At 34.3% G+C, this 15864-nt stretch overlaps 1 protein-coding gene across 1 annotated transcript in view; it reads right to left on the bottom strand.

The window, feature by feature from the left end:
• The window catches only part of LOC150093100 (BOS complex subunit NOMO3), an 84193-nt gene that overhangs the window by 45208 nt on the left and 23121 nt on the right, over positions 1-15864 (bottom strand). The gene's annotated exons all lie outside the window — the stretch shown is intronic.

The following is a 15864-nucleotide window of genomic DNA, read 5'->3' as shown; positions in this document are numbered from 1 at the left end:
ATTCTGTTGATTTTTTCTGATAACCCTTTAATGTATGGGATGGCTATGGTTTTACTGTAATCTAGATTCGTTTTTGTTGTTGTTTTATGGAGTATTTTATTAATAGTATTTTTGTTATATCCATTATTTATGAATGTGTCGCTGATGATTTTTAGTTCTTGTTTCAGGGCTTGCTGGTTAGAGCAAATTGTTGTAGCTCTGTTTTTAAGGGTGTTAATGACTCCATATTTTTGTGATGGGTGGTGGTATGAATTAGCATGTATGTATTGGCCAGTGTATGTCGGTTTTCGGTAGACCATGAAGGATAGACTGCCTGAAGGAAGACGTGTGACTAGTGTGTCAAGGAACGGAAGCGAGTTTTGATTTTCGATTTCGATGGTAAATTTTATGCGTTCGTGTCGTTTGTTCATTGCTGCTGTACCTGTAACTTACCATACATTGGTGAAACAGGACAGACAATCCCTATACACAAGAAAGAACACATTAAATATAACCATTATGATGAAGCAGGCCTCTCAGATCACACGCTCAACACCTTACACCAAATCAACTGGAAAAGCACCCACTCTTTACACCACACAAAAACCTGGTATGAGAGGAAATTTAAGGAAGCCTGCGAAATCCTGATAAACCACCCAAATATCAACAATAAAGATGGCATGAAAATTCCAAGGAGATCTGGATGGCACACATTCAGCCCACCTAATATATAAGATCCAGCATAAGTCAGGACTCTAGCCAATCTTCAGCTAGTATTAGAAACCATTCCATACCAACTGGCTGGAATGTAAATGTATAATCATGATGTTGTTGTGCTCAATGTATGTCTACAACCAACAGATAACACTAATAATAGGATTCTAGCATTGATGTATTTTTTTTTTCCACCAGAGGTCAGGCCAACAATTGTTGTAGCAGTTGGTCAGTAACTTTAACAAACCAGTTTGATTGTAGTGTAGGTTGTTTTCTGTGTATAGTTGTATGCTCCAGAAGATGACCTTGACATAAAGGTCGAAACATCGAATGTAGATTTTAGTTATATTAAACTAAAGTTTTTATTCAAACACGGTAGTTGTCTCCATAATTTTCAAAAATGCATTCGGATCACCATGTAAGCTTAAAAGAAAGGATTAAATGAGGTTGGTTTTTAAGGACAGCCACAAATTCTAAAAAAGTCTCACATTTTGAACTTGCTGTGAAGAAGCAGCATCATCATTATCAAATTCCTGATTTGTTTCAAGAGGTGTACGGAATGCTATGGGAATACTACTTGAAAAGTTTACATTATTGCTAACCTATTGACAAATTTCTCCAAATTATCTGTCAGACCTCCAATATCATTAGATTCTTATACTTTGATTTCCTAAGGTTCTTTTAACTGTACAAACACCTAAATCATTCACTTCACATCCTTGTATCAAACACCTGTTTTGCTAACTTTTTCTCTTCATTCTGTTTAAGTGACCATACCACCTGAGATTAGTTCTGCTGACATATTCTTAAATGCTAACGATGTCAATTTTCTAATAGTTTCATTTTTAATATTATTCTGCTACTGATGCAATCTGTTCACTAATATCTCTCTTCTTCCATATAAATTCATTTACAATAACAGATTTGTTAAAAATTATCTACATGTTAGCACAAGAAAAGTATATTTAATATACTGCCAGATATTTCAGTTTGAAAATAACAAACTATCATCAGTGGCTTGACAAAAACAGTTTTTTACAATAGAATACAAACAACTGATCATTCAAAATTAGAATGAGCCACATGATGTTACATCACTAATCATGATATCATTTCACTGAAGAAAGGTAAACATAAAAGTGCAGAATAAATTACATATATAAATTTACAATGTCATACAAAAAACTTAATTTATAAAATCATATTAAAGATATCATTAGACAGATGTAGTATCTAGGTCTTAATTTTAAATTAAGACCTAGATACTACACCTAGGTCTTAATTTAAAATTAAGACCTAGATGTAGTAGCAAACATTTAAACAGCTTTGTTTATTCTATTATCCTTCATTATTTAATTTACTATCTACACTAATAACTGTTGAAATATTTGAAATGTTTTACATCAGCTACACCCTGAATAGGCACCTTGTCATATGCCTTTTCCAGATCTACAAAACTTACAGAGATCCTCATTATAGTTCAATGATTTCTCAACTAATCTGTCTTAAAAGTAAAAATAAACACTGGATCCTGCCAATCCTTATTCGAACCCAAATGGCACTTATCCAAGTTTCTCTTCGGCAATTTTTCTTACCCTCTTTTCAAGTAGGCTTGAATAAATCTTACCTATCACACTCAGTAAGGAAAGTACTGGAATGGTTAAAAATTCCTTAATATATTATTTAAATATTCTAGTCCTGAATTAATTTGAAGATCAAATTAATTCAGGACTAGAATTCCATGATTCAAATTTCCATGAGTGGAGAAGTATGCATACTTCTCCACTCATGGAAACTTGAATTTTTCATTCCATATTATTATTACTACTACTATACCCTGGAGGATGACTCCATGGATGGAGTCAGCAGACTCATTGTGGGAGGTTCATTCAACTGACAACATATTTATCACACTGAACCTTAAAATCCTTAAACACTCCCCATGTTAACAACATATTTGGTAATACATTCCATTTACTCACAATTCTCCATGTAAAAAATCTACTCCTCATACCCTTCTTCACCAACTCTTACACAACTTCAAAGGATGGTGGTTCTTTCCTTCTAGCCTTCTGCCCCTTTATAATCCCCTCACCAACTTAAACATCTTGATCATATCACCTCTTTTCCTCCTATCCACCAAACTCTGCAATCCACATTCCTTCAACCTCTCTCTCTCTCTCTCTCCATAACCAACATTCTAGAGTCCTGAAATTGTCTTAGTCACTTGTTTCTGGACCCTCTCCAATATTTCCACATCACAATATTGCGAGACAAATGGTAAGAGGACACAACACTAGTTTTATAATCTTAGTTACCTCAGCCATAATTCTAAGCATAAGACTTATGTTGGAGAGCATAACATTGTCCATTCAGCCAAACAGTCTAGTCAGTACACTTTTAAGAATCCTACCGATAAAAGATTATAAACTTATATCCTGGGCTGGAAATATTTTTGCTGGCTCATCAGTCAGGTAAACATCCTACTAGTCAGATGTTAATCTTACCATGGTCACATTAATATATCATAGCTACATGTTTTAGCCCTGATATAATCAATTTATAAGCTTTTGTTAATGATATGGCTAACTTTTATGCTAAAACTAACTACTAGGGTTGAAGCAAATATTAACTACTTATATATTAATGGGCTTGTCGGTCTGTGAAAAATAATCATGGATTTTATAAGTGAAACAAGATTATTTATTTATTTATTTATTTATTTTCATTAATGATACCGTTTTATGCCATGTTTTCACTTATAACACTTATGAGTCTTGAATCACTCTGACGGAAAAAAAATAATAAAATTCTTCCCTGACATTATAAACAAACTTGGAAAACATTCAGTATCATAAAAAAACTCAACAGAAAAAAAATCCTTAGGTCTACACATATAATGATATCAGTGTATTTCTGAATTCTGATTGGTTCCAAAACATTGTAGATGGACAGGGTCAGTATTGTGATAGGACATGGCAGGCAACTCAAAAAAAGTCAGAATCAATATAGAAAAATACTGTAGGAAAATAAATACTTCTTTCCTAACACTTTCCAAGAGTTTTAATATCTACTATTAATGCATATTCCATGACTGAGTAAGAAATAAGATAATTACAGCTATCCAGTGCAATACTTATTTTAGGTTGCCATTTTGCATTTAATTGGTTACCACAAGGTACAACTGAGTGCTCCTTAAAAATAAAATGATGAGTGTGTATCCTGTCCTCTCAATAGTCATTTCATAATGAGAAAATCAGTATAATTGACAAAACAGGCACTTGAATGACCAGCATTCCAAATAGTTGAGATAAGTAGGGTAAGCATACAAAACACTGTTTACAACATGAAACAGAATCAACATTATGTAAATAAAACTAATGATAAAACAGAAACTCCTATTCTTTTCTTTTACTTATTAACTAAAAATCCTCACTTGTCACGTCACTGTGGAGCAGACGAGTGCATTTTTTTGCTCTGTCTATAGTACATATTAGTACTGGTGATTAAGTGTCAGATAAACTGGGAATTCTGCTTTAGTCACGAAAGATGAATTTTTCCCCCCATTCCACTTCTGGAAATCCCATGATCTCACTTAGAATGAGATCATGTGATGGTCTCATATCAAGCGATGAAAATCAACCAGCACTTTAAGTCATGCAATTCAAAATTAGTTCTGAGGGTCCTGAGAAAGATTAGAGGCATGAATAGATGGCATCAACGACAATATCATATTAAAAACGAGGATATTAGGAAAGAACTTGACATTGTCAGCATCCAGAAATGCGTTAGCAGAGCTAACCTCAGGTGGTATGGTCACTTAAACAGAATAGGTGAGGTAAGATTAGCCAAACAAGTGTTCTCTGCCAGGTTGGCAGGAAAACGACCCAGAGGAAGACCAAGATATAAGTGGATTGATACAGTACAAAGTGCCTTAGACGATAGAAATATAAGATCTGATAATGTTGGAGTTTTCATAAGTAACAGGCTGATTTGGAGAAAAATTGTAGATAGGAAGTTAGTAATGATGTAAATTTTTCATGTAGTACTATCATATCCTGTACACCCCTTGAGGGTACATGGCAGGAATTTGATGATGATGATGAATTCAAAACTATGTATCTATATATCTATATATATATTACTAATAATTAATGTAAACTAGCAAACAAGTGCTTCATGCTTTTAAGCCACTGCTAAAGTAGTCTAAAATTATGATTTCATTAAAGGTTGCGTTAACAATTTTCTATAATTAAATTGCAAACGTTTATAAGAAACAGAACAGAAACCTCTTCTCGTTATCATTTCTGATATGATGATTCTATCCTCCTCAAGAAATATTCACAGCAATTTGTTACAATTTTTTAATTTAGTGAATCCTTGGAAGAGTCATGCAATAATAATAAGTCTGCATTAAAGTAAAGGGCCGAATTTAATATATCCAATATCACATTTAGCATTGCTTTCCTTAATAATTTGGTTCATCATTTATGTGGCTGATGTGCTTAAGTTGTTAGTCAGCAGTCCATTCTGACTGCTGACTAACAGTGTGTTTGTATATATATATATATATATATATATCCCATCCATACTATATAACTAGAGCATTCAAGAGCTTTCTCTTGGCATCAAGTGTTTTATTTCTAACATAGGTCTCAGATCCATAAGTTAAAATTGTCATCTATACAGCTAATTTAGTGTTTTGTTAATTTCTTTCTTGTTCCATATAAATTTATTCAGCTGACTTCCTACCATATCATCTTTACTTATTTTGTTGTCCATTTTCATATTTAATTTACCATCTTCACTAAAAATTGTGCCTAAATACTTGTTCTATAGGTCGACCATTCAGGATACAGTTGATGTTTTCAATGTTTCTATTTTCACTGTCTTTGTATTTTTATTACTGATTTTATTATTATTATTATGATAATGACTCAGGCCTCCATGGAGTTGAAAGACTAATCATAGGAGGCCCTTCCTAGAAAACACAAAGTCTGTCATACCACTCCTTGAGCTCAATGACCATTCATGCTCTCACCACTCTATTAGGCAATGCATTCCATGGTTCGACCACCCTCCATGCAAAGAAACCACTCCTCACCCTCTTACTCACTTCCTTTTGTAACTTCCAGGGAAGGCCCCCTTGTCCTCGCTCCTTCCCCCAGCTCCACCAAGTGAAAAAAAAAAAACCCAGTGTCAACCCTGTAACTACCTCTCAACATTTTCATACCAAATTTATTACAACAGTTATTCAATTTAGTCAGGGAATTTTGCAGAATTGTACTGGATTTATTCAGACATATAACATCATCTGCATAAAGTAAAGAACTAAGATTAACATCACCAATTTTGATTTCAGATTTAATACCACTTTCCTTCATAATGTGATCCATATAAATAATGAATGACAGTCGACATAATGTCCACCCTTGTCGTACACCTGATTTTACCTCAAGCTATCTTCTTGTACCTCTTTCAATTCTAAATTGCTGACTTACAATTACAAATAGCTTAAATAGAGACTATGTATTGCTTGATATAATGTCCCAATTACACCATAACTGCAGTGTTTTGAACAAGGTTTCTCTTGGTACCTTGTCATATACCTTTTCCAGATCAACAAAACTTAAATACTAATCCTTGTTATATTCCCAAGATTTCTCAACTATTTGTCTTAAAGTGAAAATCTGATCTGACAACCTCTATTTGGCCTGGATGCAGCTTGTTCTTCACCAAGCTTCCCTTCCACAATTTTTCTTAGCCATTTCTCAAGTATACCTGCATAAATCTTACCAGGAACACTCAGTAAGGAAATACCTCTGTAATTCTTGCATTTAGTTTTATTTCTCTTTTTATAGATGGTATTATGAGACCTGCTCTCAATCCCAATCCCTGGAATTTGACCTTCTGACCAGGTTTCTCAATTATCTCAAATGCATCCACTGTAAAACTTTTATATTCCATATTTGAGCATTTCTGGCCAAATTTCATCTATTCCAGCTGCCTTGCCACATTTCAGGTTTTTGATTACTCTTTCTACTTCAAGTATCTGCATTCCTGTTGGGGAGTTTTCTACCATCATGCTGACACTGCTTGTTTCATTTAGCAGTCTTTTAAAGTAATTACTCCAGACATCTACAATAAGAAAAATAATAAGATGTGTTAATGTCTATGGTAGTGTGGATACCAATATTTTCACAATGGTTAGGACACCAAACTATAGAGATCTGAAATAGGAAGAAGTGATCACTATTTAGTTTTTGAGAGAATAATACTGAATATCATACTGAAAAGACAGATATATAAGAAATTTTTAAAAATAATCTAATTTGCCATTTGGCCCCTTGGCTGAATGAATACGATATACAGTTATATGGCATTCACTGGCCCATCCTGCAGTATACTGTATTCATTGCACCTGTAATTTGCCCTATATAGGAGAAACAGAATGCACAATTCCTATCAGAAAAAAGGAACATAAATGGCATATTAAATTTAATAACTATAGTAAAGCCAGCCTTTCTGATCACACCCAATATGCTACACAGAATTGACTGGAAAGACACCTTGTTTACATCACATCAAAATTTGGTATGAACGTAAATTTAAGGAAGCCTGTGAAATTCTTATCAACCACTCTAATTTTAACAATAACGATGGTCTAAAAATCCCAAGAATATGGAAAGCACATATTCTACTCGAATAACCTTTATCCTTCTTCTTCTCTTCCGTCTAAGACGGGTTGAGTCTTCTCTTGAGCAGGATCTTCCAGTCTTCTCTATTCCTTGCTGTTCGAAAAAGTTCCTTATATGTTCTGCATCCCGAGATGTTCTTTATTAATTTCAGCCAGGTAATTCTTGGTCTTCCAGGTCTTCTTTTTTCAGTTGGAAAAGTATTGATTAGGACGTTAGGAAGTCTGTCTGCGTCCATGCGTACAGTGTGTCCAAACCATCTCAGTTATTGTTTTCTAATTTTTTTTTATTATTGTCTTTTTATGCAATAGTTCTTGTCTGACTGTGATGTTTGTTTTCTTTTCTATCCAATTTGTTCTATTCATTTTTCTTAAACATTTCATTTCAAATGCCAGCAGTTTTTTCTCCTCTCTTTTTTTTTAACTGTCCATGCTTCTGCTCCATAGATGACTGTTGGTATAATTATTGCTTCATATAATTTGATTTTGGCTTGCTTAGATATCTTGTTTGTTTACCAGATTTTCTGTAATTTTCCCATGGTGGTCCATCCTATCGCTATTCTGTGTTTGATTGTTTTGAGTTCATCTATTGTTTCTGTTAGTTTTGATCCAAGGTATATGAAGTTGTCTACTTGTTCTATTTGTTCTCCATTTAGGGTGGCTGAGATGGTAGTTCTGTTCCTCCCTATTTTCATCACTTTTGCCTTTTGTATATTTATTATCATGTCATATGTTTTACAGGTTTCGTTTAGCTTGTTGATCAACTTTTGTAGTTCATTTGGGGTTCTTGCAAGAAGGACGAGATCATCTGCATATTTGATATTATTTGTGTTTAAACCGTTGGCATTGATTCCAGGCTCACTGTCTATTGCCTTCTTTACAACTTCTTCTAGATATATGTTGAATAGGCATGGGGATAATGGGCATCCTTGCATTACTCCTTTTTGGATCTCTATGGGTTCTGTTGTGAGTGTGTCCTTTTTAATTATTGCATTTGTCTTAGAGTAATATTTTATCAGAAATTGTATTATATATTTGTCTATTGCTTTTTCTAATAGAATTTTAAGAAGGATTTCTCTGTTGATGTTGTCGAAAGCTTGTTTAAAGTCCACAAAACAACAATATAGTTCTTTATGGTCTTCCCAGCTGAGCTCTGCTAGTTAGTGCAATGTGAAAATTTGGTCTATTGTTGAATAGTTTCCTCGGAAACCAGCTTGTTCTATGCCTATCATTTCTTCGTAGGTGTTTTTTAATCTATTTTGTATAATTCTTATGAATATTTTATAGGTGTGAGGGAGTAAATTGATTGGTCTGTAATTTCTGCAGTCTCTTTTGTCTCCTTTCTTGTATATTGGGATGATCTTTTAAGACTATCTTCCACCAAGGAAACAAAATTACAATGCCAACAATAGAAGAAAATAATGATCACCCAAAAATTTTACAAGAAGAAGTTGGATACGCAATAAAACAGATGAAAAACAATAAAGCACCAGGCATTGATACTATCCCTATTGAATAGGATTGTTAAATATTCTATTGATATGCTGCCTCCATATGACCACAGTTCAGTAGGGGTAGTATCAATGGCTGGTGTTTCATTGTTTTTCATCTGTTTTTTATTGCGTATCTAACTTCTTCTTGTAAAATTTTTGGGTGATCATTATTTTCTTCTATTGTTGGCATTGTAATTTTGTTTCCTTGGTGGAAGATAGTCTTAAAACGGTTTGACCAGATTTTTCTTATATATTCAATATTCCCGGTTTCAGTCATCTTGTTGTTTATCATTGTTACTGCTTTTGCTGAGAATTCCTTTGTAATTTCTCTTACAGTATCACGGAAGACTTTTAGGTTGTTTTGTTGGTATGCTTCTTGGCATTTCTTAGCTTTTTCTTCTAACCATTTTTCTTTGGCTTTTTTGCATAGGTTATCAACTTTATTTTTTAGTGCTCTGTATTTTTCTCTATTCTCTTCATTGTTTTGTTGGTTTACAAGTATCTTGGCCTCTTTTCTCTTCTATGGTAGCTATGATTTCTTAGGTTATCCACTGTTTGTTTATTTTGGGTTTGGAACCTAGAGTGTCTTTTGCAATTGATAACACTGTTTCTTTTCCTTCTTCCCAGTATTTTCCGCTGTTCTGGAAGATGGAGGGTTTTAATTTCAAGCACATCTGTTCTAAAAATCGACTTCTGCTTGAGCTATCTTTTAGTTTTGATAGGTTGGTGTTTTCTTCTCTTCTGATATTATATCCCTAAGAGTTAATTATATATACGACTATAGGTAATCCAGGATCTTAAATTTAATATAACAATTCTCATGTCAAATCAGGACATCACTTTTGTTGTAATAAAACTATCTATATGAGAAAAAAATTTTCTCTGATGTCATCATAAACAGAATATAGCTTTGATAGTTATTTTATCTTTTTCATTTATTTATTTTTATTTTATTTTATTTTTTTCACTAGAGGTCAGGCCAGTAGAATAACTGTTGATCATATCATTGTCTCTTTAACATATTGTACTATGTGAAATGTGATACGGCTTGTCTCTGTGTGTGTATATATATATATATTTTAAAGAATAAATATTTAATGAAATATTTATTATTCTAAAATGTACCATTACAACAGAGTAGAAGCTCAGGAATACATATATATATATATATTAGGGTTACCAAGTAATTTTATAAACTTGGTTATTTTTACTCCTAAAAATTTTTTACTCTTATTTATTTATATATATATATATATACATACTCCAGATGAAGACCTTAATATTATTATTATTATTTAACACCTCCAGGGAGTCCAAGGATTCATCGAGGGAGGGCACCAGTCTACAACTCCGTCTCCACCATTCAATCACAACTGACCACAACTACACCAACACCATCTACCGCCTACCACCACTGGTATTTCAACAGACAATCACAAGCATCCATGTCCACGTTGGAATTCGAACCCACAGCCCTTTTGGCTGGAGAGCGGATACGCTATCCACTCAGCCAACCAGGCTGGCAATATGAAGGTCGAAATGTCGGGAAATTAAAATAATTATTTCTAACACAGTTGTAGTCTCCATAATTTGTCTGAAATGAAATCAACATTGCGGTAGATGAACAGGTGTTCAGCATATTAAAAAATATGAATGTGAACACAGCAGTTGGACTAGATGGCATATCAGCCCATGTACTACATGAATGTGCAAGAGAATTGGCATTGCACATGACAAAGCTATTCAATCTAAGTCTCAGCTCTGGGGGGTTCCAAGGGAGTGGAAAGAGGGTAAGATAGTACCATAGCATAAAGGTGACTCCAAGACAGAGGTAGCAAACTAGACCAATTAATATATTGGGAGTGGTTGTTGAAGTATTGGAAAAGTTGGTGAAAGCTTCCTGTCTTAGTAACTTATTCACATTTTATAATAAATGTAACTGCAGAATTGGATAAAGGTAATGGCTACACTATGATCTGCTCGACTTTGCCAAGGCACTGGACAGAATACCACATAGAAAACTATTCCAAAAATTGGAGCAAATGGGAATGGATATGAGCAATGTATAGGAATGGTTGATGGGCAGGCATCAGAGAGTAGTATGTGATGAATGGAGTCTAGAAGAATGATGGTGACTAGTGGAGTATCTCAGGGTTCAGTAATAGAACCACTACTCTTTAATTTGTATATCTATGAAATATGGAAAGATTTAAGAACAGATATTCAGTTGTTTACCAATGATGCAAAACTGGGAAGAGCAATAGTTGATAAAGGTGATGTAGATATCATGCAGGATGATTTAAATAAATTGGCATTATGGGCAAAGAATAATGATTATCAGTTTAATGTTGCAAAATGTAATTTTATGCATTTTGGGTTGAAAAAGTTGCATATGTTGTATCATATTGATGGTACTGGTTTGCAGAAAATTCATGAGGCTAGGGACTTCGGGATAATGGTGGACAAAGAGTTGAAGTTCAGAGAGCATATTGCAAAAGTTGGTAAAATAGCTCAACAAATTACTTGGGTGTTGAAAGACATGCTAACAAGTAAAGACAAGGAAGGTATTATCCCTCTTTATAAGGATATGATTTGGCCACATCTTGACCATTGTGCACAGATTTGGTCACCTGGGTTTCTTGGAGATCGGGAGATGGTCAAAAGAATTCAGACGAGTGATCAAGATGGTGACAGATCTGTGAAGTATCTCCTATTAAGATAGGTTGAAGGTTTGTGGATTATAGCTAGTTCATAAGAGGAGGACATGATAGAAACTTTTAAGATATTAAAGGGGTTTTATAAATTGATGCAAGTGAAATTTTTGACAATATGACAAATAGTCAGAGAACTAGGGACATCCATGGAAGTTGTGTAAGAATGTGGTTAGCAGGGATGTGTGGACCAGATTTGCTGGGTGGTGAGTGAGTGGAATGTATTGCCAGAATTGGTTGCGAGTTCCCTGATAGTGAATGGATTCAAGGAGAGGTATGATAGGATTTGTGTATACGATGGTTGATTTGGGTCTCCCATGATGAGTCTCTGGACTCCATGGAGATACCGTAAAATAATAATAGAAAATGGTTTAATTTTTATGAACTCCTACTTCAACTTTCTGTGTCAACTATAGTTTTTTCTTTGCACAGAAGTTTCACTACATGTCTCTTTAGTTGAATTAATATTTTCTTTGGATATGGATACTGGCAGTCAGTCTCTAATATTTCAATTTTCCTTTTTTCGTTCAAACTCTTTCACACCCTCCAAGATTTATACATCTGAACAATTCCAACTGAGAGATGTCTAACTATGATTCTTTTCCATAAAATAAAAACTACTAAATTTTTTATTTTTGATTTTTGATAGAATACCGATTTTTCATTCTGCTCAAAACCACATGGTGGTCACTTCCTCTTGCAAATTCTCTGTATTCTCTTCATATCAATTTTTGCACCTTTTTATGTTAGAACATAGCATTCATTCATAACAATAACCCAGTTTCTAAGCAGAAACCCAGTAAGTATCTTGTAATTTGTAGCCTTGTTCTTTTCTCCAAATTTTTTCATGGTATTTCTTAGTGTTGACTTTCTACTTTCCATTTTAATCTTTCACAAGGATTAACCTTACCTTTATGTCATATGCTCTTTCCACTTATTCCAAATTGGCATCTTCTATATGGAATGACAGGCACTAATAATTGTCAATTTCCCATTTTGAAAGTTGTTCACATCTCGGTTTCATGGTTAAGAAATTTCTCATGTTTGGTGTGAAATACTATAGCTACTCTCTTCTTTTCCCTGATCTCTAATGTTTGAGAACATAGACAAAGACTTCTTTTCCACCTTGAGATTACCTGTTTGGTGGCAACAACAAAAATTTCACATGCTATTTCAGAAAATCTTGTACTATCTTATGCTATTCAACATGCCAAATTTATGTCAAATAAAAACAGAATTAGGCAAAGACCAATTGTCAAAAATCATTTTGGGGAAAAGTTTGCATTGTAAAGTTAATCATCAGTAGATACAATGAAGAGTATTCCATTATGAAGAGTCCAATTCCTTTAGGTCTTCATAAAGGAATTGGGCCCAGCACTGGAGATGACTGACCAATTGGCTTAAGTTTTATTGATACAAGGACTACTTGAGACCATATTTTCCCATTGTTTAAGTTTAAAGCAGTCCAATCCTAATTTATGCTCACGTGAAGACCTACACATTTTACCGTGTAGGCATTCGGAACTGAAATCCTACAGAATAGGTTGGTTACTCCTTATTCCTGGAGGTGTCCTATGGCTGAAGAAGCATGTTCGCGGAGACGGTTTGCCTGTTCTGGGGGACAAAAAACTTGAGTTTCCGGGGTGAAAAACCCTCTACCTCAGTATGAGACCGACTAAACTCACCTTTAATCGAAAGAGACCAGATAAAGGTTCTGCACGTCACTGATGGGAATCGAACCCAGGTCTTTCTGACCAAAGCACTTTGTCTATACTGACTGAGCTACGGAGGCTCTTAAAGCAGTACACATAGGAAAAATAAAAAAATAAATAATTAAAACTAATAATAATCACAAATAAAATATTCAGCTGAAATATAAGATCAGACAATATTAGAGTCCTGACAGATAAAACTAATTTGGAAAAAAACTGTCGATAGGAACTTAGTAATAACGTAAACTTTTCATGTAGTATGACCAAGTAACTATCCTGTACCCCCCCCCCCCCCAAAAAAAAAATATATAAGTCAAGAATTTAATGATCACAATGAAAATTTAAATATAGAAACCTGGTCTTGCAAACATGAATCATTTTTTTAAAAAAAAAAATTGACTATAGAACACACTATTTCAGACAATAATATGCAGCATTTGCGACCATAAGATGGTGGTTACTGTATCCCATACTCTCCATCATGGATGACTATGACATCACTGATAGCTATGATCAGTGATGGATAAGGGTGGCATTGGTTGCCCACTATCTTCAAAACAGTTAGGGCTAAATGATCTAGCCTACTCCTTTTCGAGAAATAAAAGGCATCAGAGGATTTAATTTTTATTTCCCATACCAATCAGTTGGGAAACCTACAGCACATCAATGCCATCAATATGGACAAATGGTTAAGAAGAAGAAAACTACCTTGATTTGTATTTTGAAGCAACTGCTGAATATCTATTCACTGTCTAGCTTCAAGTGTAACGAACTAACTTCTCATCTTTCTCTTGCATCCCATTTCATATACTTCTATATGGAATGGGATGCAAGAGAAAGATGAGAAGTTAGTTTGTTACAATTGAAGCTAGACAGTGAATAGATGTTCAGCAGTTGCTTGTGTGTTTACAGAATCAAGAAAGTTGAGAAACAATGGAATATCACCCATGAAATATCTACAGAACAGACAATGAATCACAGAATATCTATGAGAAAATGACTGGAGTGAGTGTGAAGGGGGGGGGAGAGACTATACTGTTCACTTCTGGATGGTATCAAGTATTTTAGGGAGGTTTTGGCACACACCACCAAAATTGTGAGAACATTTTAAGGTAAGGCAGATTTAAAATTCATAAGAATGTCTTGAATGGAAAAGGCAACTGGTTTTTTGGAGGCAGAGGCTATGGATATTAAATACTTACGAAAAGAAAAGTGAGAAGCAAGTTAGCCCAAGAAGTGGAGATAATGGCATTAAAAGTGAAGTGGTGTGATTTTTCTTGCATGAAAATACAGGACTGCATTTTAGTAAAATGGAAGTTAACAAAGTTGTCCTTAATCTAAGAAATACAACGAGGAAATCAGCATTTCAAGGCACTGATTATGAAAGATCTTGTATCTTGGGATATCTGAGTATTGTATGGTATTTCAAATGAAAAACAGGAATGAAATGAACTAGAGCAGAAATTGGCAAATCCACTTACAATGGGTGAACAGTAGACCATAAGATGATAATTTGGTTAAGCAAGCTTTTGTACTAGATACAATCAAATTCCCTTAAAATGTCTAGTGTGATCATGAGTTAAGCCAAACTTTTCAATAGTTCTGTCCAAAGATGAGTGATGTTAGCAAGCATATCCACTGCAGATCAAGATTAACAAAATCTATATTGGTGGTTATTGATTAACTAGTGGACTTATTAAAAGGTGGATGAAGTTGACAGATGACTCTCACCAATATTTTTTTTAGAAGTAGGGTGAGTACAATGAAACAACAACATAATGACTGGCTTTTATATGTTTTCTTTGGAATGGGTTGAACAGGCTTGTTTCTATGCTGTAAGATAGTTGCCAGATGAATTAAAAGAGTATACAATATAGGAGGACTATTAATTTAAAATATGACCAGAGATGGGGATATCATCAGAGTCAGAAGATTTCTAGGTATCCAAGCCATTCAGGATTCATCTGATTCTATCTCTAGGCTGCTCCTGGTTTAAGTGTGGAGGAATATTTTGACGTGGTTGTCAGTGCAGAAGAATAATGATGTCAATAAGTCAGCTTTGTTTTAGAGCTGTCACAACAGTACCCATTTGGATGTGGGAGAGTTGGAAAAATGAATACAGTCGAGCCTCTTTTAATGTCCCACTCAGTTACATATTTTCATTTAGTGCCAAAGTTTCCATTGGCCTACGTGCATTCGTTTTTCATCATCACCTACTCCGTTTACCACATCACTCATGAACTGCTCCTTTGAGACCTATATGATGACTGGTTAAGGCAGGCATGAAACACCACTGTCTAGTCAGCTGTTCTCTAAGCATTTTGTTGAGTGGTTGTGTCTGGTGACCTCTGATTTCATTTTACGTTATTATTAGGAAAGAATCGTAAAATTAAACTCATGGCTCCTAAGAGATCTCAATCTTCTGAAGCTGATTCTGCAGGTAAAGCATCAAAAAAGACAATCAGTTTAGCCACAAAACAATCAATAATACTAATGCTAATCCTTCTTCTCCTCCTCATCTTTCTATCACCTTTAGTTTGTGGGTTATAAAAATTGGCTAT

This window comes from Typopeltis vanoorti, chromosome 24 (genome assembly GCF_054136105.1).
Source record: "Typopeltis vanoorti isolate ZY-2024b chromosome 24, IOZ_Tvanoo_1.0, whole genome shotgun sequence".
In the NCBI taxonomy this organism is placed as follows: Eukaryota; Metazoa; Arthropoda; class Arachnida; order Uropygi; family Thelyphonidae; genus Typopeltis; species Typopeltis vanoorti.
The sequence above is the reverse complement of the archived record's forward strand: the minus strand, read 5'-3'. Positions and strand labels throughout refer to the sequence as shown.